The following is a 20772-nucleotide window of genomic DNA, read 5'->3' as shown; positions in this document are numbered from 1 at the left end:
CTCAGTGAGCCTCGTCGTGTGTGCATCTGCTGCATGTCCCTTCGTTTTGCAAGTACCACATTTATTGAATTTTTTAGTTACAATGGCAACATCACTACAAGTTGTCTGTGAAGTAAGGAGCACTCAAGCAGTTTCCGTGGTGTAGCGGTTATCACGTCTGCCTAACACGCAGAAGGTCCCCGGTTCGATCCCGGGCGGAAACACTTTTTCATCACTTTAAGCAAGACTTACTAACATGCATCTGCTACCATCTGTACCCGAAACCTTCGTAATTGCCTTCATGCGTCGGACCAGAGTGTCAATTCCTCACATCAAATAAGAAATTCATTTGACATTGGCGGCGAGCTTTTTGCGCTGACTCAGCCACTGACGTGCGATCAGTTTGCACGAAACGCTAGGGCTCGTCCGGGATTTGAACCCGGGACCTCCTGCACCCTAAGCAGGAATCATACCCCTAGACCAACGAGCCCTGTGACACGTCGAATGCCAGTTATTCCAGTCCCTCGATGTCTTCCAGGTTGCTCTGGAAGTCTCGTTTAGGCTGGCGGGATGGGGGCGGCGCGAATTCCCGCGGTCGGCGGCCTTCCTGGGCTATTGGTACCATCATGTAGAGCTGCCCCTGGGCTCGCACTGCCTGCTGCTGAGTAAGTGATTGCTTTTGCTGATATGACTTGCAATAACGACTGCGCGAAACGCCGCTATCTCGTTAGGGGCGCTACGGCAGACACCCTCTCGAGAACCCCGAATACTTGTTGAGCCCTCGGCTGCGATGGGTTCCAGGCTGACAAAAGAACTGTCGTGTGTGCATTCGCGGATGAGAGAAAGGCTGAGGCAAGTTCGAGTGAACAAGGATGGACTCCTCGGCTCCGTCGTTTCCGTAGTGTAGCGGTTATCACGTCTGCTTCACACGCAGAAGGTCCCCGGTTCTATCCCGGGCGGGAACAGTATTTTCCTGCCTATGTCGTATTGTACTCCAGTGAGCCTCGTCGTGTGTGCATCTGCTGCATGTCCCTTCGTTTTGCAAGTACCACATTTATTGAATTTTTTAGTTACAATGGCAACATCACTACAAGTTGTCTGTGAAGTAAGGAGCACTCAAGCAGTTTCCGTGGTGTAGCGGTTATCACGTCTGCCTAACACGCAGAAGGTCCCCGGTTCGATCCCGGGCGGAAACACTTTTTCATCACTTTAAGCAAGACTTACTAACATGCATCTGCTACCATCTGTACCCGAAACCTTCGTAATTGCCTTCATGCGTCGGACCAGAGTGTCAATTCCTCACATCAAATAAGAAATTCATTTGACATTGGCGGCGAGCTTTTTGCGCTGACTCAGCCACTGACGTGCGATCAGTTTGCACGAAACGCTAGGGCTCGTCCGGGATTTGAACCCGGGACCTCCTGCACCCTAAGCAGGAATCATACCCCTAGACCAACGAGCCCTGTGACACGTCGAATGCCAGTTATTCCAGTCCCTCGATGTCTTCCAGGGTGCTCTGGAAGTCTCGTTTAGGCTGGCGGGATGGGGGCGGCGCGAATTCCCGCGGTCGGCGGCCTTCCTGGGCTATTGGTACCATCATGTAGAGCTGCCCCTGGGCTCGCACTGCCTGCTGCTGAGTAAGTGATTGCTTTTGCTGATATGACTTGCAATAACGACTGCGCGAAACGCCGCTATCTCGTTAGGGGCGCTACGGCAGACACCCTCTCGAGAACCCCGAATACTTGTTGAGCCCTCGGCTGCGATGGGTTCCAGGCTGACAAAAGAACTGTCGTGTGTGCATTCGCGGATGAGAGAAAGGCTGAGGCAAGTTCGAGTGAACAAGGATGGACTCCTCGGCTCCGTCGTTTCCGTAGTGTAGCGGTTATCACGTCTGCTTCACACGCTGAAGGTCCCCGGTTCTATCCCGGGCGGGAACAGTATTTTCCTGCCTATGTCGTATTGTACTCCAGTGAGCCTCGTCGTGTGTGCATCTGCTGCATGTCCCTTCGTTTTGCAAGTACCACATTTATTGAATTTTTTAGTTACGATGGCAACATCAATACAAGTTGTCTGTGAAGTAAGGTGCACTCAAGCAGTTTCCGTGGTGTGGCGGTTGTCACGTCTGCCTAACACGCAGAAGGTCCCCGGTTCGATCCCGGGCGGAAACACTTTTTCATCACATTAAGCAAGACTTACTAACATGCATCTGCTACCATCTGTACCCGAAACCTCCGTAATTGCCTTCATGCGTCGGACCAGAGTGTCAATTGCTCACATCAAATAAGAAATTCATTTGACATTGGCGGCGAGCTTTTTGCGCTGACTCAGCCACTGACGTGTGATCAGTTTGCACAAAACGCTAGGGCTCGTCCAGGATTTGAACCCGGGACCACCTGCACCCTAAGCAGGAATCATACCCCTAGACCAACGAGCTTGTGGCACGGCGAATGCCAGTTATTCCAGTCCCTCGATGTCTTCCAGGGTGCTCTGGAAGTCTCGTTTAGGCTGGCGGGATGGGGGCGGCGCGAATTCCCGCGGTCGGCGGCCTTTCTGGGCTATTGGTACCTTCATGTAGAGCTGCCCCTGGGCTCGCACTGCCTGCTGCTGAGAAAGTGATTGCTTTTGCTGATATGACTTGCAATAACGACTGCGCGAAACGCCGCTATCTCGTTAGGGGCGCTACGGCAGACACCCTCTCGAGAACCCCGAATACTTGTTGAGCCCTCGGCTGCGATGGGTTCCAGGCTGACAAAAGAACTGTCGTGTGTGCATTCGCGGATGAGAGAAAGGCTGAGGCAAGTTCGAGTGAACAAGGATGGACTCCTCGGCTCCGTCGTTTCCGTAGTGTAGCGGTTATCACGTCTGCTTCACACGCAGAAGGTCCCCGGTTCTATCCCGGGCGGGAACAGTATTTTCCTGCCTATGTCGTATTGTACCTCAGTGAGCCTCGTCGTGTGTGCATCTGCTGCATGTCCCTTCGTTTTGCAAGTACCACATTTATTGAATTTTTTAGTTACGATGGCAACATCAATACAAGTTGTCTGTGAAGTAAGGTGCACTCAAGCAGTTTCCGTGGTGTGGCGGTTGTCACGTCTGCCTAACACGCAGAAGGTCCCCGGTTCGATCCCGGGCGGAAACACTTTTTCACCACTTTAAGCAAGACTTACTAACATGCATCTGCTACCATCTGTACCCGAAACCTTCGTAATTGCCTTCATGCGTCGGACCAGAGTGTCAATTCCTCACATCAAATAAGAAATTCATTTGACATTGGCGGCGAGCTTTTTGCGCTGACTCAGCCACTGACGTGCGATCAGTTTGCACGAAACGCTAGGGCTCGTCCGGGATTTGAACCCGGGACCTCCTGCACCCTAAGCAGGAATCATACCCCTAGACCAACGAGCCCTGTGACACGTCGAATGCCAGTTATTCCAGTCCCTCGATGTCTTCCAGGGTGCTCTGGAAGTCTCGTTTAGGCTGGCGGGATGGGGGCGGCGCGAATTCCCGCGGTCGGCGGCCTTCCTGGGCTATTGGTACCATCATGTAGAGCTGCCCCTGGGCTCGCACTGCCTGCTGCTGAGTAAGTGATTGCTTTTGCTGATATGACTTGCAATAACGACTGCGCGAAACGCCTCTATCTCGTTAGGGGCGCTACGGCAGACACCCTCTCGAGAACCCCGAATACTTGTTGAGCCCTCGGCTGCGATGGGTTCCAGGCTGACAAAAGAACTGTCGTGTGTGCATTCGCGGATGAGAGAAAGGCTTAGGCAAGTTCGAGTGAACAAGGATGGACTCCTCGGCTCCGTCGTTTCCGTAGTGTAGCGGTTATCACGTCTGCTTCACACGCAGAAGGTCCCCGGTTCTATCCCGGGCGGGAACAGTATTTTCCTGCCTATGTCGTATTGTACTCCAGTGAGCCTCGTCGTGTGTGCATCTGCTGCATGTCCCTTCGTTTTGCAAGTACCACATTTATTGAATTTTTTAGTTACGATGGCAACATCAATACAAGTTGTCTGTGAAGTAAGGTGCACTCAAGCAGTTTCCGTGGTGTGGCGGTTGTCACGTCTGCCTAACACGCAGAAGGTCCCCGGTTCGATCCCGGGCGGAAACACTTTTTCATCACATTAAGCAAGACTTACTAACATGCATCTGCTACCATCTGTACCCGAAACCTCCGTAATTGCCTTCATGCGTCGGACCAGAGTGTCAATTGCTCACATCAAATAAGAAATTCATTTGACATTGGCGGCGAGCTTTTTGCGCTGACTCAGCCACTGACGTGTGATCAGTTTGCACAAAACGCTAGGGCTCGTCCAGGATTTGAACCCGGGACCACCTGCACCCTAAGCAGGAATCATACCCCTAGACCAACGAGCTTGTGGCACGGCGAATGCCAGTTATTCCAGTCCCTCGATGTCTTCCAGGGTGCTCTGGAAGTCTCGTTTAGGCTGGCGGGATGGGGGCGGCGCGAATTCCCGCGGTCGGCGGCCTTTCTGGGCTATTGGTACCTTCATGTAGAGCTGCCCCTGGGCTCGCACTGCCTGCTGCTGAGAAAGTGATTGCTTTTGCTGATATGACTTGCAATAACGACTGCGCGAAACGCCGCTATCTCGTTAGGGGCGCTACGGCAGACACCCTCTCGAGAACCCCGAAGACTTCTTGAGCCCTCGGCTGCGATGGGTTCCAGGCTGACAAAAGAACTGTCGTGTGTGCATTCGCGGATGAGAGAAAGGCTGAGGCAAGTTCGAGTGAACAAGGATGGACTCCTCGGCTCCGTCGTTTCCGTAGTGTAGCGGTTATCACGTCTGCTTCACACGCAGAAGGTCCCCGGTTCTATCCCGGGCGGGAACAGTATTTTCCTGCCTATGTCGTATTGTACCTCAGTGAGCCTCGTCGTGTGTGCATCTGCTGCATGTCCCTTCGTTTTGCAAGTACCACATTTATTGAATTTTTTAGTTACAATGGCAACATCACTACAAGTTGTCTGTGAAGTAAGGAGCACTCAAGCAGTTTCCGTGGTGTAGCGGTTATCACGTCTGCCTAACACGCAGAAGGTCCCCGGTTCGATCCCGGGCGGAAACACTTTTTCATCACTTTAAGCAAGACTTACTAACATGCATCTGCTACCATCTGTACCCGAAACCTTCGTAATTGCCTTCATGCGTCGGACCAGAGTGTCAATTCCTCACATCAAATAAGAAATTCATTTGACATTGGCGGCGAGCTTTTTGCGCTGACTCAGCCACTGACGTGCGATCAGTTTGCACGAAACGCTAGGGCTCGTCCGGGATTTGAACCCGGGACCTCCTGCAACCTAAGCAGGAATCATACCCCTAGACCAACGAGCCCTGTGACACGTCGAATGCCAGTTATTCCAGTCCCTCGATGTCTTCCAGGGTGCTCTGGAAGTCTCGTTTAGGCTGGCGGGATGGGGGCGGCGCGAATTCCCGCGGTCGGCGGCCTTCCTGGGCTATTGGTACCTTCATGTAGAGCTGCCCCTGGGCTCGCACTGCCTGCTGCTGAGTAAGTGATTGCTTTTGCTGATATGACTTGCAATAACGACTGCGCGAAACGCCGCTATCTCGTTAGGGGCGCTACGGCAGACACCCTCTCGAGAACCCCGAATACTTGTTGAGCCCTCGGCTGCGATGGGTTCCAGGCTGAAAAAAGAACTGTCGTGTGTGCATTCGCGGATAAGAGAAAGGCTGAGGCAAGTTCGAGTGAACAAGGATGGACTCCTCGGCTCCGTCGTTTCCGTAGTGTAGCGGTTATCACGTCTGCTTCACACGCAGAAGGTCCCCGGTTCTATCCCGGGCGGGAACAGTATTTTCCTGCCTATGTCGTATTGTACTCCAGTGAGCCTCGTCGTGTGTGCATCTGCTGCATGTCCCTTCGTTTTGCAAGTACCACATTTATTGAATTTTTTAGTTACGATGGCAACATCAATACAAGTTGTCTGTGAAGTAAGGTGCACTCAAGCAGTTTCCGTGGTGTGGCGGTTGTCACGTCTGCCTAACACGCAGAAGGTCCCCGGTTCGATCCCGGGCGGAAACACTTTTTCATCACATTAAGCAAGACTTACTAACATGCATCTGCTACCATCTGTACCCGAAACCTCCGTAATTGCCTTCATGCGTCGGACCAGAGTGTCAATTGCTCACATCAAATAAGAAATTCATTTGACATTGGCGGCGAGCTTTTTGCGCTGACTCAGCCACTGACGTGTGATCAGTTTGCACAAAACGCTAGGGCTCGTCCAGGATTTGAACCCGGGACCACCTGCACCCTAAGCAGGAATCATACCCCTAGACCAACGAGCTTGTGGCACGGCGAATGCCAGTTATTCCAGTCCCTCGATGTCTTCCAGGGTGCTCTGGAAGTCTCGTTTAGGCTGGCGGGATGGGGGCGGCGCGAATTCCCGCGGTCGGCGGCCTTCCTGGGCTATTGGTACCTTCATGTAGAGCTGCCCCTGGGCTCGCACTGCCTGCTGCTGAGAAAGTGATTGCTTTTGCTGATATGACTTGCAATAACGACTGCGCGAAACGCCGCTATCTCGTTAGGGGCGCTACGGCAGACACCCTCTCGAGAACCCCGAAGACTTCTTGAGCCCTCGGCTGCGATGGGTTCCAGGCTGACAAAAGAACTGTCGTGTGTGCATTCGCGGATGAGAGAAAGGCTGAGGCAAGTTCGAGTGAACAAGGATGGACTCCTTGGCTCCGTCGTTTCCGTAGTGTAGCGGTTATCACGTCTGCTTCACACGCAGAAGGTCCCCGGTTCTATCCCGGGCGGGAACAGTATTTTTCTGCCTATTTCGTATTGTACTCCAGTGAGCCTCGTCGTGTGTGCATCTGCTGCATGTCCCTTCGTTTTGCAAGTACCACATTTATTGAATTTTTTAGTTACGATGGCAACATCAATACAAGTTGTCTGTGAAGTAAGGTGCACTCAAGCAGTTTCCGTGGTGTGGCGGTTGTCACGTCTGCCTAACACGCAGAAGGTCCCCGGTTCGATCCCGGGCGGAAACACTTTTTCATCACATTAAGCAAGACTTACTAACATGCATCTGCTACCATCTGTACCCGAAACCTCCGTAATTGCCTTCATGCGTCGGACCAGAGTGTCAATTGCTCACATCAAATAAGAAATTCATTTGACATTGGCGGCGAGCTTTTTGCGCTGACTCAGCCACTGACGTGTGATCAGTTTGCACAAAACGCTAGGGCTCGTCCAGGATTTGAACCCGGGACCACCTGCACCCTAAGCAGGAATCATACCCCTAGACCAACGAGCTTGTGGCACGGCGAATGCCAGTTATTCCAGTCCCTCGATGTCTTCCAGGGTGCTCTGGAAGTCTCGTTTAGGCTGGCGGGATGGGGGCGGCGCGAATTCCCGCGGTCGGCGGCCTTTCTGGGCTATTGGTACCTTCATGTAGAGCTGCCCCTGGGCTCGCACTGCCTGCTGCTGAGAAAGTGATTGCTTTTGCTGATATGACTTGCAATAACGACTGCGCGAAACGCCGCTATCTCGTTAGGGGCGCTACGGCAGACACCCTCTCGAGAACCCCGAATACTTGTTGAGCCCTCGGCTGCGATGGGTTCCAGGCTGACAAAAGAACTGTCGTGTGTGCATTCGCGGATGAGAGAAAGGCTGAGGCAAGTTCGAGTGAACAAGGATGGACTCCTCGGCTCCGTCGTTTCCGTAGTGTAGCGGTTATCACGTCTGCTTCACACGCAGAAGGTCCCCGGTTCTATCCCGGGCGGGAACAGTATTTTCCTGCCTATGTCGTATTGTACTCCAGTGAGCCTCGTCGTGTGTGCATCTGCTGCATGTCCCTTCGTTTTGCAAGTACCACATTTATTGAATTTTTTAGTTACGATGGCAACATCAATACAAGTTGTCTGTGAAGTAAGGTGCACTCAAGCAGTTTCCGTGGTGTGGCGGTTGTCACGTCTGCCTAACACGCAGAAGGTCCCCGGTTCGATCCCGGGCGGAAACACTTTTTCATCACATTAAGCAAGACTTACTAACATGCATCTGCTACCATCTGTACCCGAAACCTCCGTAATTGCCTTCATGCGTCGGACCAGAGTGTCAATTGCTCACATCAAATAAGAAATTCATTTGACATTGGCGGCGAGCTTTTTGCGCTGACTCAGCCACTGACGTGTGATCAGTTTGCACAAAACGCTAGGGCTCGTCCAGGATTTGAACCCGGGACCACCTGCACCCTAAGCAGGAATCATACCCCTAGACCAACGAGCTTGTGGCACGGCGAATGCCAGTTATTCCAGTCCCTCGATGTCTTCCAGGGTGCTCTGGAAGTCTCGTTTAGGCTGGCGGGATGGGGGCGGCGCGAATTCCCGCGGTCGGCGGCCTTCCTGGGCTATTGGTACCTTCATGTAGAGCTGCCCCTGGGCTCGCACTGCCTGCTGCTGAGAAAGTGATTGCTTTTGCTGATATGACTTGCAATAACGACTGCGCGAAACGCCGCTATCTCGTTAGGGGCGCTACGGCAGACACCCTCTCGAGAACCCCGAAGACTTCTTGAGCCCTCGGCTGCGATGGGTTCCAGGCTGACAAAAGAACTGTCGTGTGTGCATTCGCGGATGAGAGAAAGGCTGAGGCAAGTTCGAGTGAACAAGGATGGACTCCTTGGCTCCGTCGTTTCCGTAGTGTAGCGGTTATCACGTCTGCTTCACACGCAGAAGGTCCCCGGTTCTATCCCGGGCGGGAACAGTATTTTTCTGCCTATTTCGTATTGTACTCCAGTGAGCCTCGTCGTGTGTGCATCTGCTGCATGTCCCTTCGTTTTGCAAGTACCACATTTATTGAATTTTTTAGTTACGATGGCAACATCAATACAAGTTGTCTGTGAAGTAAGGTGCACTCAAGCAGTTTCCGTGGTGTGGCGGTTGTCACGTCTGCCTAACACGCAGAAGGTCCCCGGTTCGATCCCGGGCGGAAACACTTTTTCATCACTTTAAGCAAGACTTACTAACATGCATCTGCTACCATCTGTACCCGAAACCTTCGTAATTGCCTTCATGCGTCGGACCAGAGTGTCAATTGCTCACATCAAATAAGAAATTCATTTGACATTGGCGGCGAGCTTTTTGCGCTGACTCAGCCACTGACGTGCGATCAGTTTGCACAAAACGCTAGGGCTCGTCCAGGATTTGAACACGGGACCTCCTGCACCCTAAGCAGGAATCATACCCCTAGATCAACTAGCCCTGTGGCACGTCGAATGCCAGTTATTCCAGTCCCTCGATGTCTTCCAGGGTGCTCTGGAAGTCTCGTTTAGGCTGGCGGGATGGGGGCGGCGCGAATTCCCGCGGTCGGCGGCCTTCCTGGGCTATTGGTACCTTCATGTAGAGCTGCCCCTGGGCTCGCACTGCCTGCTGCTGAGAAAGTGATTGCTTTTGCTGATATGACTTGCAATAACGACTGCGCGAAACGCCGCTATCTCGTTAGGGGCGCTACGGCAGACACCCTCTCGAGAACCCCGAATACTTGTTGAGCCCTCGGCTGCGATGGGTTCCAGGCTGACAAAAGAACTGTCGTGTGTGCATTCGCGGATGAGAGAAAGGCTGAGGCAAGTTCGAGTGAACAAGGATGGACTCCTCGGCTCCGTCGTTTCCGTAGTGTAGCGGTTATCACGTCTGCTTCACATGCAGAAGGTCCCCGGTTCTATCCCGGGCGGGAACAGTATTTTCCTGCCTATGTCGTATTGTACTCCAGTGAGCCTCGTCGTGTGTGCATCTGCTGCATGTCCCTTCGTTTTGCAAGTACCACATTTATTGAATTTTTTAGTTACGATGGCAACATCAATACAAGTTGTCTGTGAAGTAAGGTGCACTCAAGCAGTTTCCGTGGTGTGGCGGTTGTCACGTCTGCCTAACACGCAGAAGGTCCCCGGTTCGATCCCGGGCGGAAACACTTTTTCATCACATTAAGCAAGACTTACTAACATGCATCTGCTACCATCTGTACCCGAAACCTCCGTAATTGCCTTCATGCGTCGGACCAGAGTGTCAATTGCTCACATCAAATAAGAAATTCATTTGACATTGGCGGCGAGCTTTTTGCGCTGACTCAGCCACTGACGTGTGATCAGTTTGCACAAAACGCTAGGGCTCGTCCAGGATTTGAACCCGGGACCACCTGCACCCTAAGCAGGAATCATACCCCTAGACCAACGAGCTTGTGGCACGGCGAATGCCAGTTATTCCAGTCCCTCGATGTCTTCCAGGGTGCTCTGGAAGTCTCGTTTAGGCTGGCGGGATGGGGGCGGCGCGAATTCCCGCGGTCGGCGGCCTTCCTGGGCTATTGGTACCTTCATGTAGAGCTGCCCCTGGGCTCGCACTGCCTGCTGCTGAGTAAGTGATTGCTTTTGCTGATATGACTTGCAATAACGACTGCGCGAAACGCCGCTATCTCGTTAGGGGCGCTACGGCAGACACCCTCTCGAGAACCCCGAAGACTTCTTGAGCCCTCGGCTGCGATGGGTTCCAGGCTGACAAAAGAACTGTCGTGTGTGCATTCGCGGATGAGAGAAAGGCTGAGGCAAGTTCGAGTGAACAAGGATGGTCTCCTCGGCTCCGTCGTTTCCGTAGTGTAGCGGTTATCACGTCTGCTTCACACGCAGAAGGTCCCCGGTTCTTTCCCGGGCGGGAACAGTATTTTCCTGCCTATGCCGTATTGTACTCCAGTGAGCCTCGTCGTGTGTGCATCTGCTGCATGTCCCTTCGTTTTGCAAGTACCACATTTATTGAATTTTTTAGTTACGATGGCAACATCACTACAAGTTGTCTGTGAAGTAAGGTGCACTCAAGCAGTTTCCGTGGTGTAGCGGTCATCACGTCTGCCTAACACGCAGAAGGTCCCCGGTTCGATCCCGGGCGGAAACACTTTTTCATCACTTTAAGCAAGACTTACTAACATGCATCTGCTACCATCTGTACCCGAAACCTTCGTAATTGCCTTCATGCGTCGGACCAGAGTGTCAATTGCTCACATCAAATAAGAAATTCATTTGATATTGGCGGCGAGCTTTTTGCGCTGACTCAGCCACTGACGTGCGATCAGTTTGCACAAAACGCTAGGGCTCGTCCGGGATTTGAACCCGGGACCTCCTGCACCCTAAGCAGGAATCATACCCCTAGACCAACGAGCACTGTGGCACGTCGAATGCCAGTTATTCCAGTCCCTCGATGTCTTCCAGGGTGCTCTGGAAGTCTCGTTTAGGCTAGCGGGATGGGGGCGGCGCGAATTCCCGCGGTCGGCGGCCTTCCTGGGCTATTGGTACCTTCATGTAGAGGTGCCCCTGGGCTCGCACTGCCTGCTGCTGAGAAAGTGATTGCTTTTGCTGATATGACTTGCAATAACGATTGCGCAAAACGCCGCTATCTCGTTAGGGGTGCTACGGCAGACACCCTCTCGAGAACCCCGAATACTTGTTGAGCCCTCGGCTGCGATGGGTTCCAGGCTGACAAAAGAACTGTCGTGTGTGCATTCGCGGATGAGAGAAAGGCTGAGGCAAGTTCGAGTGAACAAGGATGGACTCCTCGGCTCCGTCGTTTCCGTAGTGTAGCGGTTATCACGTCTGCTTCACACGCAGAAGGTCCCCGGTTCTATCCCGGGCGGGAACAGTATTTTTTTGCCTATGTCGTATTGTACTCCAGTGAGCCTCGTCGTGTGTGCATCTGCTGCATGTCCCTTCGTTTTGCAAGTACCACATTTATTGAATTTTTTAGTTACGATGGCAACATCAATACAAGTTGTCTGTGAAGTAAGGTGCACTCAAGCAGTTTCCGTGGTGTGGCGGTTGTCACGTCTGCCTAACACGCAGAAGGTCCCCGGTTCGATCCCGGGCGGAAACACTTTTTCATCACATTAAGCAAGACTTACTAACATGCATCTGCTACCATCTGTACCCGAAACCTCCGTAATTGCCTTCATGCGTCGGACCAGAGTGTCAATTGCTCACATCAAATAAGAAATTCATTTGACATTGGCGGCGAGCTTTTTGCGCTGACTCAGCCACTGACGTGTGATCAGTTTGCACAAAACGCTAGGGCTCGTCCAGGATTTGAACCCGGGACCACCTGCACCCTAAGCAGGAATCATACCCCTAGACCAACGAGCTTGTGGCACGGCGAATGCCAGTTATTCCAGTCCCTCGATGTCTTCCAGGGTGCTCTGGAAGTCTCGTTTAGGCTGGCGGGATGGGGGCGGCGCGAATTCCCGCGGTCGGCGGCCTTCCTGGGCTATTGGTACCTTCATGTAGAGCTGCCCCTGGGCTCGCACTGCCTGCTGCTGAGAAAGTGATTGCTTTTGCTGATATGACTTGCAATAACGACTGCGCGAAACGCCGCTATCTCATTAGGGGCGATACGGCAGACACCCTCTCGAGAACCCCGAAGACTTCTTGAGCCCTCGGCTGCGATGGGTTCCAGGCTGACAAAAGAACTGTCGTGTGTGCATTCGCGGATGAGAGAAAGGCTGAGGCAAGTTCGAGTGAACAAGGATGGACTCCTCGGCTCCGTCGTTTCCGTAGTGTAGCGGTTATCACGTCTGCTTCACACGCAGAAGGTCCCCGGTTCTATCCCGGGCGGGAACAGTATTTTCCTGCCTATGTCGTATTGTACTCCAGTGAGCCTCGTCGTGTGTGCATCTGCTGCATGTCCCTTCGTTTTGCAAGTACCACATTTATTGAATTTTTTAGTTACGATGGCAACATCAATACAAGTTGTCTGTGAAGTAAGGTGCACTCAAGCAGTTTCCGTGGTGTGGCGGTTGTCACGTCTGCCTAACACGCAGAAGGTCCCCGGTTCGATCCCGGGCGGAAACACTTTTTCATCACATTAAGCAAGACTTACTAACATGCATCTGCTACCATCTGTACCCGAAACCTCCGTAATTGCCTTCATGCGTCGGACCAGAGTGTCAATTGCTCACATCAAATAAGAAATTCATTTGACATTGGCGGCGAGCTTTTTGCGCTGACTCAGCCACTGACGTGTGATCAGTTTGCACAAAACGCTAGGGCTCGTCCAGGATTTGAACCCGGGACCACCTGCACCCTAAGCAGGAATCATACCCCTAGACCAACGAGCTTGTGGCACGGCGCATGCCAGTTATTCCAGTCCCTCGATGTCTTCCAGGGTGCTCTGGAAGTCTCGTTTAGGCTGGCGGGATGGGGGCGGCGCGAATTCCCGCGGTCGGCGGCCTTTCTGGGCTATTGGTACCTTCATGTAGAGCTGCCCCTGGGCTCGCAATGCCTGCTGCTGAGAAAGTGATTGCTTTTGCTGATATGACTTGCAATAACGACTGCGCGAAACGCCGCTATCTCGTTAGGGGCGCTACGGCAGACACCCTCTCGAGAACCCCGAATACTTGTTGAGCCCTCGGCTGCGATGGGTTCCAGGCTGACAAAAGAACTGTCGTGTGTGCATTCGCGGATGAGAGAAAGGCTGAGGCAAGTTCGAGTGAACAAGGATGGACTCCTCGGCTCCGTCGTTTCCGTAGTGTAGCGGTTATCACGTCTGCTTCACACGCAGAAGGTCCCCGGTTCTATCCCGGGCGGGAACAGTATTTTCCTGCCTATGTCGTATTGTACCTCAGTGAGCCTCGTCGTGTGTGCATCTGCTGCATGTCCCTTCGTTTTGCAAGTACCACATTTATTGAATTTTTTAGTTACAATGGCAACATCACTACAAGTTGTCTGTGAAGTAAGGAGCACTCAAGCAGTTTCCGTGGTGTAGCGGTTATCACGTCTGCCTAACACGCAGAAGGTCCCCGGTTCGATCCCGGGCGGAAACACTTTTTCATCACTTTAAGCAAGACTTACTAACATGCATCTGCTACCATCTGTACCCGAAACCTTCGTAATTGCCTTCATGCGTCGGACCGGAGTGTCAATTCCTCACATCAAATAAGAAATTCATTTGACATTGGCGGCGAGCTTTTTGCGCTGACTCAGCCACTGACGTGCGATCAGTTTGCACGAAACGCTAGGGCTCGTCCGGGATTTGAACCCGGGACCTCCTGCACCCTAAGCAGGAATCATACCCCTAGACCAACGAGCCCTGTGACACGTCGAATGCCAGTTATTCCAGTCCCTCGATGTCTTCCAGGGTGCTCTGGAAGTCTCGTTTAGGCTGGCGGGATGGGGGCGGCGCGAATTCCCGCGGTCGGCGGCCTTCCTGGGCTATTGGTACCATCATGTAGAGCTGCCCCTGGGCTCGCACTGCCTGCTGCTGAGTAAGTGATTGCTTTTGCTGATATGACTTGCAATAACGACTGCGCGAAACGCCGCTATCTCGTTAGGGGCGCTACGGCAGACACCCTCTCGAGAACCCCGAATACTTCTTGAGCCCTCGGCTGCGATGGGTTCCAGGCTGACAAAAGAACTGTCGTGTGTGCATTCGCGGATGAGAGAAAGGCTGAGGCAAGTTCGAGTGAACAAGGATGGACTCCTCGGCTCCGTCGTTTCCGTAGTGTAGCGGTTATCACGTCTGCTTCACATGCAGAAGGTCCCCGGTTCTATCCCGGGCGGGAACAGTATTTTCCTGCCTATGTCGTATTGTACTCCAGTGAGCCTCGTCGTGTGTGCATCTGCTGCATGTCCCTTCGTTTTGCAAGTACCACATTTATTGAATTTTTTAGTTACGATGGCAACATCAATACAAGTTGTCTGTGAAGTAAGGTGCACTCAAGCAGTTTCCGTGGTGTGGCGGTTGTCACGTCTGCCTAACACGCAGAAGGTCCCCGGTTCGATCCCGGGCGGAAACACTTTTTCATCACATTAAGCAAGACTTACTAACATGCATCTGCTACCATCTGTACCCGAAACCTCCGTAATTGCCTTCATGCGTCGGACCAGAGTGTCAATTGCTCACATCAAATAAGAAATTCATTTGACATTGGCGGCGAGCTTTTTGCGCTGACTCAGCCACTGACGTGTGATCAGTTTGCACAAAACGCTAGGGCTCGTCCAGGATTTGAACCCGGGACCACCTGCACCCTAAGCAGGAATCATACCCCTAGACCAACGAGCTTGTGGCACGGCGAATGCCAGTTATTCCAGTCCCTCGATGTCTTCCAGGGTGCTCTGGAAGTCTCGTTTAGGCTGGCGGGATGGGGGCGGCGCGAATTCCCGCGGTCGGCGGCCTTCCTGGGCTATTGGTACCTTCATGTAGAGCTGCCCCTGGGCTCGCACTGCCTGCTGCTGAGTAAGTGATTGCTTTTGCTGATATGACTTGCAATAACGACTGCGCGAAACGCCGCTATCTCGTTAGGGGCGCTACGGCAGACACCCTCTCGAGAACCCCGAAGACTTCTTGAGCCCTCGGCTGCGATGGGTTCCAGGCTGACAAAAGAACTGTCGTGTGTGCATTCGCGGATGAGAGAAAGGCTGAGGCAAGTTCGAGTGAACAAGGATGGTCTCCTCGGCTCCGTCGTTTCCGTAGTGTAGCGGTTATCACGTCTGCTTCACACGCAGAAGGTCCCCGGTTCTTTCCCGGGCGGGAACAGTATTTTCCTGCCTATGCCGTATTGTACTCCAGTGAGCCTCGTCGTGTGTGCATCTGCTGCATGTCCCTTCGTTTTGCAAGTACCACATTTATTGAATTTTTTAGTTACGATGGCAACATCACTACAAGTTGTCTGTGAAGTAAGGTGCACTCAAGCAGTTTCCGTGTTGTAGCGGTCATCACGTCTGCCTAACACGCAGAAGGTCCCCGGTTCGATCCCGGGCGGAAACACTTTTTCATCACTTTAAGCAAGACTTACTAACATGCATCTGCTACCATCTGTACCCGAAACCTTCGTAATTGCCTTCATGCGTCGGACCAGAGTGTCAATTGCTCACATCAAATAAGAAATTCATTTGATATTGGCGGCGAGCTTTTTGCGCTGACTCAGCCACTGACGTGCGATCAGTTTGCACAAAACGCTAGGGCTCGTCCGGGATTTGAACCCGGGACCTCCTGCACCCTAAGCAGGAATCATACCCCTAGACCAACGAGCCCTGTGGCACGTCGAATGCCAGTTATTCCAGTCCCTCGATGTCTTCCAGGGTGCTCTGGAAGTCTCGTTTAGGCTAGCGGGATGGGGGCGGCGCGAATTCCCGCGGTCGGCGGCCTTCCTGGGCTATTGGTACCTTCATGTATAGGTGCCCCTGGGCTCGCACTGCCTGCTGCTGAGAAAGTGATTGCTTTTGCTGATATGACTTGCAATAACGATTGCGCAAAACGCCGCTATCTCGTTAGGGGTGCTACGGCAGACACCCTCTCGAGAACCCCGAATACTTGTTGAGCCCTCGGCTGCGATGGGTTCCAGGCTGACAAAAGAACTGTCGTGTGTGCATTCGCGGATGAGAGAAAGGCTGAGGCAAGTTCGAGTGAACAAGGATGGACTCCTCGGCTCCGTCGTTTCCGTAGTGTAGCGGTTATCACGTCTGCTTCACATGCAGAAGGTCCCCGGTTCTATCCCGGGCGGGAACAGTATTTTTTTGCCTATGTCGTATTGTACTCCAGTGAGCCTCGTCGTGTGTGCATCTGCTGCATGTCCCTTCGTTTTGCAAGTACCACATTTATTGAATTTTTTAGTTACGATGGCAACATCAATACAAGTTGTCTGTGAAGTAAGGTGCACTCAAGCAGTTTCCGTGGTGTGGCGGTTGTCACGTCTGCCTAACACGCAGAAGGTCCCCGGTTCGATCCCGGGCGGAAACACTTTTTCATCACATTAAGCAAGACTTACTAACATGCATCTGCTACCATCTGTACCCGAAACCTCCGTAATTGCCTTCATGCGTCGGACCAGAGTGTCAATTGCTCACATCAAATAAGAAATTCATTTGACATTGGCGGCGAGCTTTTTGCGCTGACTCAGCCACTGACGTGTGATCAGTTTGCACAAAACGCTAGGGCTCGTCCAGGATTTGAACCCGGGACCACCTGCACCCTAAGCAGGAATCATACCCCTAGACCAACGAGCTTGTGGCACGGCGAATGCCAGTTATTCCTGTCCCTCGATGTCTTCCAGGGTGCTCTGGAAGTCTCGTTTAGGCTGGCGGGATGGGGGCGGCGCGAATTCCCGCGGTCGGCGGCCTTCCTGGGCTATTGGTACCTTCATGTAGAGCTGCCCCTGGGCTCGCACTGCCTGCTGCTGAGTAAGTGATTGCTTTTGCTGATATGACTTGCAATAACGACTGCGCGAAACGCCGCTATCTCGTTAGGGGCGCTACGGCAGACACCCTCTCGAGAACCCCGAAGACTTCTTGAGCCCTCGGCTGCGATGGGTTCCAGGCTGACAAAAGAACTGTCGTGTGTGCATTCGCGGATGAGAGAAAGGCTGAGGCAAGTTCGAGTGAACAAGGATGGTCTCCTCGGCTCCGTCGTTTCCGTAGTGTAGCGGTTATCACGTCTGCTTCACACGCAGAAGGTCCCCGGTTCTTTCCCGGGCGGGAACAGTATTTTCCTGCCTATGCCGTATTGTACTCCAGTGAGCCTCGTCGTGTGTGCATCTGCTGCATGTCCCTTCGTTTTGCAAGTACCACATTTATTGAATTTTTTAGTTACGATGGCAACATCACTACAAGTTGTCTGTGAAGTAAGGTGCACTCAAGCAGTTTCCGTGGTGTAGCGGTCATCACGTCTGCCTAACACGCAGAAGGTCCCCGGTTCGATCCCGGGCGGAAACACTTTTTCATCACTTTAAGCAAGACTTACTAACATGCATCTGCTACCATCTGTACCCGAAACCTTCGTAATTGCCTTCATGCGTCGGACCAGAGTGTCAATTGCTCACATCAAATAAGAAATTCATTTGATATTGGCGGCGAGCTTTTTGCGCTGACTCAGCCACTGACGTGCGATCAGTTTGCACAAAACGCTAGGGCTCGTCCGGGATTTGAACCCGGGACCTCCTGCACCCTAAGCAGGAATCATACCCCTAGACCAACGAGCCCTGTGGCACGTCGAATGCCAGTTATTCCAGTCCCTCGATGTCTTCCAGGGTGCTCTGGAAGTCTCGTTTAGGCTAGCGGGATGGGGGCGGCGCGAATTCCCGCGGTCGGCGGCCTTCCTGGGCTATTGGTACCTTCATGTAGAGGTGCCCCTGGGCTCGCACTGCCTGCTGCTGAGAAAGTGATTGCTTTTGCTGATATGACTTGCAATAACGATTGCGCAAAACGCCGCTATCTCGTTAGGGGTGCTACGGCAGACACCCTCTCGAGAACCCCGAATACTTGTTGAGCCCTCGGCTGCGATGGGTTCCAGGCTGACAAAAGAACTGTCGTGTGTGCATTCGCGGATGAGAGAAAGGCTGAGGCAAGTTCGAGTGAACAAGGATGGACTCCTCGGCTCCGTCGTTTCCGTAGTGTAGCGGTTATCACGTCTGCTTCACACGCAGAAGGTCCCCGGTTCTATCCCGGGCGGGAACAGTATTTTTTTGCCTATGTCGTATTGTACTCCAGTGAGCCTCGTCGTGTGTGCATCTGCTGCATGTCCCTTCGTTTTGCAAGTACCACATTTATTGAATTTTTTAGTTACGATGGCAACATCAATACAAGTTGTCTGTGAAGTAAGGTGCACTCAAGCAGTTTCCGTGGTGTGGCGGTTGTCACGTCTGCCTAACACGCAGAAGGTCCCCGGTTCGATCCCGGGCGGAAACACTTTTTCATCACATTAAGCAAGACTTACTAACATGCATCTGCTACCATCTGTACCCGAAACCTCCGTAATTGCCTTCATGCGTCGGACCAGAGTGTCAATTGCTCACATCAAATAAGAAATTCATTTGACATTGGCGGCGAGCTTTTTGCGCTGACTCAGCCACTGACGTGTGATCAGTTTGCACAAAACGCTAGGGCTCGTCCAGGATTTGAACCCGGGACCACCTGCACCCTAAGCAGGAATCATACCCCTAGACCAACGAGCTTGTGGCACGGCGAATGCCAGTTATTCCAGTCCCTCGATGTCTTCCAGGGTGCTCTGGAAGTCTCGTTTAGGCTGGCGGGATGGGGGCGGCGCGAATTCCCGCGGTCGGCGGCCTTCCTGGGCTATTGGTACCTTCATGTAGAGCTGCCCCTGGGCTCGCACTGCCTGCTGCTGAGAAAGTGATTGCTTTTGCTGATATGACTTGCAATAACGACTGCGCGAAACGCCGCTATCTCATTAGGGGCGATACGGCAGACACCCTCTCGAGAACCCCGAAGACTTCTTGAGCCCTCGGCTGCGATGGGTTCCAGGCTGACAAAAGAACTGTCGTGTGTGCATTCGCGGATGAGAGAAAGGCTGAGGCAAGTTCGAGTGAACAAGGATGGACTCCTCGGCTCCGTCGTTTCCGTAGTGTAGCGGTTATCACGTCTGCTTCACACGCAGAAGGTCCCCGGTTCTATCCCGGGCGGGAACAGTATTTTCCTGCCTATGTCGTATTGTACTCCAGTGAGCCTCGTCGTGTGTGCATCTGCTGCATGTCCCTTCGTTTTGCAAGTACCACATTTATTGAATTTTTTAGTTACGATGGCAACATCACTACAAGTTGTCTGTGAAGTAAGGTGCACTCAAGCAGTTTCCGTGGTGTGGCGGTTGCCACGTCTGCCTAACACGCAGAAGGTCCCCGGTTCGATCCCGGGCGGAAACACTTTTTCATCACATTAAGCAAGACTTACTAACATGCATCTGCTACCATCTGTACCCGAAACCTCCGTAATTGCCTTCATGCGTCGGACCAGAGTGTCAATTGCTCACATCAAATAAGAAATTCATTTGACATTGGCGGCGAGCTTTTTGCGCTGACTCAGCCACTGACGTGTGATCAGTTTGCACAAAACGCTAGGGCTCGTCCAGGATTTGAACCCGGGACCACCTGCACCCTAAGCAGGAATCATACCCCTAGACCAACGAGCTTGTGGCACGGCGCATGCCAGTTATTCCAGTCCCTCGATGTCTTCCAGGGTGCTCTGGAAGTCTCGTTTAGGCTGGCGGGATGGGGGCGGCGCGAATTCCCGCGGTCGGCGGCCTTTCTGGGCTATTGGTACCTTCATGTAGAGCTGCCCCTGGGCTCGCAATGCCTGCTGCTGAGAAAGTGATTGCTTTTGCTGATATGACTTGCAATAACGACTGCGCGAAACGCCGCTATCTCGTTAGGGGCGCTACGGCAGACACCCTCTCGAGAACCCCGAATACTTGTTGAGCCCTCGGCTGCGATGGGTTCCAGGCTGACAAAAGAACTGTCGTGTGTGCATTCGCGGATGAGAGAAAGGCTGAGGCAAGTTCGAGTGAACAAGGATGGACTCCTCGGCTCCGTCGTTTCCGTAGTGTAGCGGTTATCACGTCTGCTTCACACGCAGAAGGTCCCCGGTTCTATCCCGGGCGGGAACAGTATTTTCCTGCCTATGTCGTATTGTACCTCAGTGAGCCTCGTCGTGTGTGCATCTGCTGCATGTCCCTTCGTTTTGCAAGTACCACATTTATTGAATTTTTTAGTTACAATGGCAACATCACTACAAGTTGTCTGTGAAGTAAGGAGCACTCAAGCAGTTTCCGTGGTGTAGCGGTTATCACGTCTGCCTAACACGCAGAAGGTCCCCGGTTCGATCCCGGGCGGAAACACTTTTTCATCACTTTAAGCAAGACTTACTAACATGCATCTGCTACCATCTGTACCCGAAACCTTCGTAATTGCCTTCATGCGTCGGACCGGAGTGTCAATTCCTCACATCAAATAAGAAATTCATTTGACATTGGCGGCGAGCTTTTTGCGCTGACTCAGCCACTGACG

General features: G+C 52.7%; 63 non-coding genes across 63 annotated transcripts; 43 read left to right on the top strand and 20 right to left on the bottom strand.

Moving 5' to 3' along the window:
• Positions 1-130: 130 nt before the first annotated feature.
• Positions 131-203, top strand: Trnav-aac (transfer RNA valine (anticodon AAC)). Its single transcript has one exon. It is a non-coding gene; the product is annotated as a tRNA-Val (tRNA).
• A 194-nt stretch (positions 204-397) lies between these two features.
• Positions 398-469, bottom strand: Trnap-agg (transfer RNA proline (anticodon AGG)). The gene has a single exon. It is a non-coding gene; the product is annotated as a tRNA-Pro (tRNA).
• A 402-nt stretch (positions 470-871) lies between these two features.
• On the top strand, positions 872-944 carry Trnav-cac (transfer RNA valine (anticodon CAC)). The gene has a single exon. It is a non-coding gene; the product is annotated as a tRNA-Val (tRNA).
• A 158-nt stretch (positions 945-1102) lies between these two features.
• Positions 1103-1175, top strand: Trnav-aac (transfer RNA valine (anticodon AAC)). The gene has a single exon. It is a non-coding gene; the product is annotated as a tRNA-Val (tRNA).
• Positions 1176-1369: 194 nt separating this feature from the next.
• On the bottom strand, positions 1370-1441 carry Trnap-agg (transfer RNA proline (anticodon AGG)). Its single transcript has one exon. It is a non-coding gene; the product is annotated as a tRNA-Pro (tRNA).
• Positions 1442-1843: 402 nt separating this feature from the next.
• Positions 1844-1916, top strand: Trnav-cac (transfer RNA valine (anticodon CAC)). The gene has a single exon. It is a non-coding gene; the product is annotated as a tRNA-Val (tRNA).
• A 158-nt stretch (positions 1917-2074) lies between these two features.
• On the top strand, positions 2075-2147 carry Trnav-aac (transfer RNA valine (anticodon AAC)). Its single transcript has one exon. It is a non-coding gene; the product is annotated as a tRNA-Val (tRNA).
• A 194-nt stretch (positions 2148-2341) lies between these two features.
• Trnap-agg (transfer RNA proline (anticodon AGG)) lies at positions 2342-2413 on the bottom strand. The gene has a single exon. It is a non-coding gene; the product is annotated as a tRNA-Pro (tRNA).
• A 401-nt stretch (positions 2414-2814) lies between these two features.
• Positions 2815-2887, top strand: Trnav-cac (transfer RNA valine (anticodon CAC)). The gene has a single exon. It is a non-coding gene; the product is annotated as a tRNA-Val (tRNA).
• A 158-nt stretch (positions 2888-3045) lies between these two features.
• On the top strand, positions 3046-3118 carry Trnav-aac (transfer RNA valine (anticodon AAC)). Its single transcript has one exon. It is a non-coding gene; the product is annotated as a tRNA-Val (tRNA).
• A 194-nt stretch (positions 3119-3312) lies between these two features.
• Positions 3313-3384, bottom strand: Trnap-agg (transfer RNA proline (anticodon AGG)). Its single transcript has one exon. It is a non-coding gene; the product is annotated as a tRNA-Pro (tRNA).
• Positions 3385-3786: 402 nt separating this feature from the next.
• Positions 3787-3859, top strand: Trnav-cac (transfer RNA valine (anticodon CAC)). The gene has a single exon. It is a non-coding gene; the product is annotated as a tRNA-Val (tRNA).
• Positions 3860-4017: 158 nt separating this feature from the next.
• Trnav-aac (transfer RNA valine (anticodon AAC)) lies at positions 4018-4090 on the top strand. Its single transcript has one exon. It is a non-coding gene; the product is annotated as a tRNA-Val (tRNA).
• A 194-nt stretch (positions 4091-4284) lies between these two features.
• Trnap-agg (transfer RNA proline (anticodon AGG)) lies at positions 4285-4356 on the bottom strand. The gene has a single exon. It is a non-coding gene; the product is annotated as a tRNA-Pro (tRNA).
• Positions 4357-4757: 401 nt separating this feature from the next.
• On the top strand, positions 4758-4830 carry Trnav-cac (transfer RNA valine (anticodon CAC)). Its single transcript has one exon. It is a non-coding gene; the product is annotated as a tRNA-Val (tRNA).
• Positions 4831-4988: 158 nt separating this feature from the next.
• Positions 4989-5061, top strand: Trnav-aac (transfer RNA valine (anticodon AAC)). Its single transcript has one exon. It is a non-coding gene; the product is annotated as a tRNA-Val (tRNA).
• A 194-nt stretch (positions 5062-5255) lies between these two features.
• Trnap-agg (transfer RNA proline (anticodon AGG)) lies at positions 5256-5327 on the bottom strand. Its single transcript has one exon. It is a non-coding gene; the product is annotated as a tRNA-Pro (tRNA).
• A 402-nt stretch (positions 5328-5729) lies between these two features.
• Positions 5730-5802, top strand: Trnav-cac (transfer RNA valine (anticodon CAC)). Its single transcript has one exon. It is a non-coding gene; the product is annotated as a tRNA-Val (tRNA).
• A 158-nt stretch (positions 5803-5960) lies between these two features.
• Trnav-aac (transfer RNA valine (anticodon AAC)) lies at positions 5961-6033 on the top strand. Its single transcript has one exon. It is a non-coding gene; the product is annotated as a tRNA-Val (tRNA).
• Positions 6034-6227: 194 nt separating this feature from the next.
• Positions 6228-6299, bottom strand: Trnap-agg (transfer RNA proline (anticodon AGG)). Its single transcript has one exon. It is a non-coding gene; the product is annotated as a tRNA-Pro (tRNA).
• A 401-nt stretch (positions 6300-6700) lies between these two features.
• Trnav-cac (transfer RNA valine (anticodon CAC)) lies at positions 6701-6773 on the top strand. The gene has a single exon. It is a non-coding gene; the product is annotated as a tRNA-Val (tRNA).
• Positions 6774-6931: 158 nt separating this feature from the next.
• Trnav-aac (transfer RNA valine (anticodon AAC)) lies at positions 6932-7004 on the top strand. Its single transcript has one exon. It is a non-coding gene; the product is annotated as a tRNA-Val (tRNA).
• Positions 7005-7198: 194 nt separating this feature from the next.
• Trnap-agg (transfer RNA proline (anticodon AGG)) lies at positions 7199-7270 on the bottom strand. The gene has a single exon. It is a non-coding gene; the product is annotated as a tRNA-Pro (tRNA).
• A 401-nt stretch (positions 7271-7671) lies between these two features.
• Positions 7672-7744, top strand: Trnav-cac (transfer RNA valine (anticodon CAC)). The gene has a single exon. It is a non-coding gene; the product is annotated as a tRNA-Val (tRNA).
• Positions 7745-7902: 158 nt separating this feature from the next.
• On the top strand, positions 7903-7975 carry Trnav-aac (transfer RNA valine (anticodon AAC)). Its single transcript has one exon. It is a non-coding gene; the product is annotated as a tRNA-Val (tRNA).
• A 194-nt stretch (positions 7976-8169) lies between these two features.
• Positions 8170-8241, bottom strand: Trnap-agg (transfer RNA proline (anticodon AGG)). The gene has a single exon. It is a non-coding gene; the product is annotated as a tRNA-Pro (tRNA).
• Positions 8242-8642: 401 nt separating this feature from the next.
• On the top strand, positions 8643-8715 carry Trnav-cac (transfer RNA valine (anticodon CAC)). The gene has a single exon. It is a non-coding gene; the product is annotated as a tRNA-Val (tRNA).
• A 158-nt stretch (positions 8716-8873) lies between these two features.
• On the top strand, positions 8874-8946 carry Trnav-aac (transfer RNA valine (anticodon AAC)). Its single transcript has one exon. It is a non-coding gene; the product is annotated as a tRNA-Val (tRNA).
• A 668-nt stretch (positions 8947-9614) lies between these two features.
• Trnav-cac (transfer RNA valine (anticodon CAC)) lies at positions 9615-9687 on the top strand. Its single transcript has one exon. It is a non-coding gene; the product is annotated as a tRNA-Val (tRNA).
• Positions 9688-9845: 158 nt separating this feature from the next.
• Positions 9846-9918, top strand: Trnav-aac (transfer RNA valine (anticodon AAC)). Its single transcript has one exon. It is a non-coding gene; the product is annotated as a tRNA-Val (tRNA).
• Positions 9919-10112: 194 nt separating this feature from the next.
• On the bottom strand, positions 10113-10184 carry Trnap-agg (transfer RNA proline (anticodon AGG)). The gene has a single exon. It is a non-coding gene; the product is annotated as a tRNA-Pro (tRNA).
• Positions 10185-10585: 401 nt separating this feature from the next.
• Positions 10586-10658, top strand: Trnav-cac (transfer RNA valine (anticodon CAC)). The gene has a single exon. It is a non-coding gene; the product is annotated as a tRNA-Val (tRNA).
• A 158-nt stretch (positions 10659-10816) lies between these two features.
• Positions 10817-10889, top strand: Trnav-aac (transfer RNA valine (anticodon AAC)). The gene has a single exon. It is a non-coding gene; the product is annotated as a tRNA-Val (tRNA).
• Positions 10890-11080: 191 nt separating this feature from the next.
• Positions 11081-11155, bottom strand: Trnap-agg (transfer RNA proline (anticodon AGG)). The gene has a single exon. It is a non-coding gene; the product is annotated as a tRNA-Pro (tRNA).
• A 402-nt stretch (positions 11156-11557) lies between these two features.
• Trnav-cac (transfer RNA valine (anticodon CAC)) lies at positions 11558-11630 on the top strand. The gene has a single exon. It is a non-coding gene; the product is annotated as a tRNA-Val (tRNA).
• A 158-nt stretch (positions 11631-11788) lies between these two features.
• Trnav-aac (transfer RNA valine (anticodon AAC)) lies at positions 11789-11861 on the top strand. Its single transcript has one exon. It is a non-coding gene; the product is annotated as a tRNA-Val (tRNA).
• Positions 11862-12055: 194 nt separating this feature from the next.
• Trnap-agg (transfer RNA proline (anticodon AGG)) lies at positions 12056-12127 on the bottom strand. Its single transcript has one exon. It is a non-coding gene; the product is annotated as a tRNA-Pro (tRNA).
• A 401-nt stretch (positions 12128-12528) lies between these two features.
• Positions 12529-12601, top strand: Trnav-cac (transfer RNA valine (anticodon CAC)). The gene has a single exon. It is a non-coding gene; the product is annotated as a tRNA-Val (tRNA).
• Positions 12602-12759: 158 nt separating this feature from the next.
• Trnav-aac (transfer RNA valine (anticodon AAC)) lies at positions 12760-12832 on the top strand. The gene has a single exon. It is a non-coding gene; the product is annotated as a tRNA-Val (tRNA).
• A 194-nt stretch (positions 12833-13026) lies between these two features.
• Trnap-agg (transfer RNA proline (anticodon AGG)) lies at positions 13027-13098 on the bottom strand. The gene has a single exon. It is a non-coding gene; the product is annotated as a tRNA-Pro (tRNA).
• Positions 13099-13499: 401 nt separating this feature from the next.
• On the top strand, positions 13500-13572 carry Trnav-cac (transfer RNA valine (anticodon CAC)). The gene has a single exon. It is a non-coding gene; the product is annotated as a tRNA-Val (tRNA).
• A 158-nt stretch (positions 13573-13730) lies between these two features.
• On the top strand, positions 13731-13803 carry Trnav-aac (transfer RNA valine (anticodon AAC)). The gene has a single exon. It is a non-coding gene; the product is annotated as a tRNA-Val (tRNA).
• Positions 13804-13997: 194 nt separating this feature from the next.
• On the bottom strand, positions 13998-14069 carry Trnap-agg (transfer RNA proline (anticodon AGG)). Its single transcript has one exon. It is a non-coding gene; the product is annotated as a tRNA-Pro (tRNA).
• Positions 14070-14471: 402 nt separating this feature from the next.
• Positions 14472-14544, top strand: Trnav-cac (transfer RNA valine (anticodon CAC)). The gene has a single exon. It is a non-coding gene; the product is annotated as a tRNA-Val (tRNA).
• Positions 14545-14702: 158 nt separating this feature from the next.
• Trnav-aac (transfer RNA valine (anticodon AAC)) lies at positions 14703-14775 on the top strand. Its single transcript has one exon. It is a non-coding gene; the product is annotated as a tRNA-Val (tRNA).
• Positions 14776-14969: 194 nt separating this feature from the next.
• Trnap-agg (transfer RNA proline (anticodon AGG)) lies at positions 14970-15041 on the bottom strand. Its single transcript has one exon. It is a non-coding gene; the product is annotated as a tRNA-Pro (tRNA).
• Positions 15042-15442: 401 nt separating this feature from the next.
• Trnav-cac (transfer RNA valine (anticodon CAC)) lies at positions 15443-15515 on the top strand. Its single transcript has one exon. It is a non-coding gene; the product is annotated as a tRNA-Val (tRNA).
• Positions 15516-15673: 158 nt separating this feature from the next.
• Positions 15674-15746, top strand: Trnav-aac (transfer RNA valine (anticodon AAC)). The gene has a single exon. It is a non-coding gene; the product is annotated as a tRNA-Val (tRNA).
• A 194-nt stretch (positions 15747-15940) lies between these two features.
• Positions 15941-16012, bottom strand: Trnap-agg (transfer RNA proline (anticodon AGG)). Its single transcript has one exon. It is a non-coding gene; the product is annotated as a tRNA-Pro (tRNA).
• A 402-nt stretch (positions 16013-16414) lies between these two features.
• Trnav-cac (transfer RNA valine (anticodon CAC)) lies at positions 16415-16487 on the top strand. The gene has a single exon. It is a non-coding gene; the product is annotated as a tRNA-Val (tRNA).
• Positions 16488-16645: 158 nt separating this feature from the next.
• Trnav-aac (transfer RNA valine (anticodon AAC)) lies at positions 16646-16718 on the top strand. Its single transcript has one exon. It is a non-coding gene; the product is annotated as a tRNA-Val (tRNA).
• A 194-nt stretch (positions 16719-16912) lies between these two features.
• On the bottom strand, positions 16913-16984 carry Trnap-agg (transfer RNA proline (anticodon AGG)). Its single transcript has one exon. It is a non-coding gene; the product is annotated as a tRNA-Pro (tRNA).
• A 401-nt stretch (positions 16985-17385) lies between these two features.
• On the top strand, positions 17386-17458 carry Trnav-cac (transfer RNA valine (anticodon CAC)). Its single transcript has one exon. It is a non-coding gene; the product is annotated as a tRNA-Val (tRNA).
• A 158-nt stretch (positions 17459-17616) lies between these two features.
• Trnav-aac (transfer RNA valine (anticodon AAC)) lies at positions 17617-17689 on the top strand. The gene has a single exon. It is a non-coding gene; the product is annotated as a tRNA-Val (tRNA).
• Positions 17690-17883: 194 nt separating this feature from the next.
• Positions 17884-17955, bottom strand: Trnap-agg (transfer RNA proline (anticodon AGG)). The gene has a single exon. It is a non-coding gene; the product is annotated as a tRNA-Pro (tRNA).
• A 402-nt stretch (positions 17956-18357) lies between these two features.
• Positions 18358-18430, top strand: Trnav-cac (transfer RNA valine (anticodon CAC)). Its single transcript has one exon. It is a non-coding gene; the product is annotated as a tRNA-Val (tRNA).
• A 158-nt stretch (positions 18431-18588) lies between these two features.
• Trnav-aac (transfer RNA valine (anticodon AAC)) lies at positions 18589-18661 on the top strand. Its single transcript has one exon. It is a non-coding gene; the product is annotated as a tRNA-Val (tRNA).
• Positions 18662-18855: 194 nt separating this feature from the next.
• Trnap-agg (transfer RNA proline (anticodon AGG)) lies at positions 18856-18927 on the bottom strand. Its single transcript has one exon. It is a non-coding gene; the product is annotated as a tRNA-Pro (tRNA).
• A 401-nt stretch (positions 18928-19328) lies between these two features.
• Trnav-cac (transfer RNA valine (anticodon CAC)) lies at positions 19329-19401 on the top strand. Its single transcript has one exon. It is a non-coding gene; the product is annotated as a tRNA-Val (tRNA).
• A 158-nt stretch (positions 19402-19559) lies between these two features.
• On the top strand, positions 19560-19632 carry Trnav-aac (transfer RNA valine (anticodon AAC)). The gene has a single exon. It is a non-coding gene; the product is annotated as a tRNA-Val (tRNA).
• A 194-nt stretch (positions 19633-19826) lies between these two features.
• Trnap-agg (transfer RNA proline (anticodon AGG)) lies at positions 19827-19898 on the bottom strand. Its single transcript has one exon. It is a non-coding gene; the product is annotated as a tRNA-Pro (tRNA).
• A 401-nt stretch (positions 19899-20299) lies between these two features.
• On the top strand, positions 20300-20372 carry Trnav-cac (transfer RNA valine (anticodon CAC)). The gene has a single exon. It is a non-coding gene; the product is annotated as a tRNA-Val (tRNA).
• Positions 20373-20530: 158 nt separating this feature from the next.
• Trnav-aac (transfer RNA valine (anticodon AAC)) lies at positions 20531-20603 on the top strand. Its single transcript has one exon. It is a non-coding gene; the product is annotated as a tRNA-Val (tRNA).
• Positions 20604-20772: the final 169 nt, after the last annotated feature.

Source organism: Schistocerca cancellata, chromosome 2 (assembly GCF_023864275.1).
Source record: "Schistocerca cancellata isolate TAMUIC-IGC-003103 chromosome 2, iqSchCanc2.1, whole genome shotgun sequence".
NCBI classification, from domain to species: Eukaryota; Metazoa; Arthropoda; class Insecta; order Orthoptera; family Acrididae; genus Schistocerca; species Schistocerca cancellata.
This window is presented reverse-complemented; position numbering and strand designations above follow the sequence as displayed.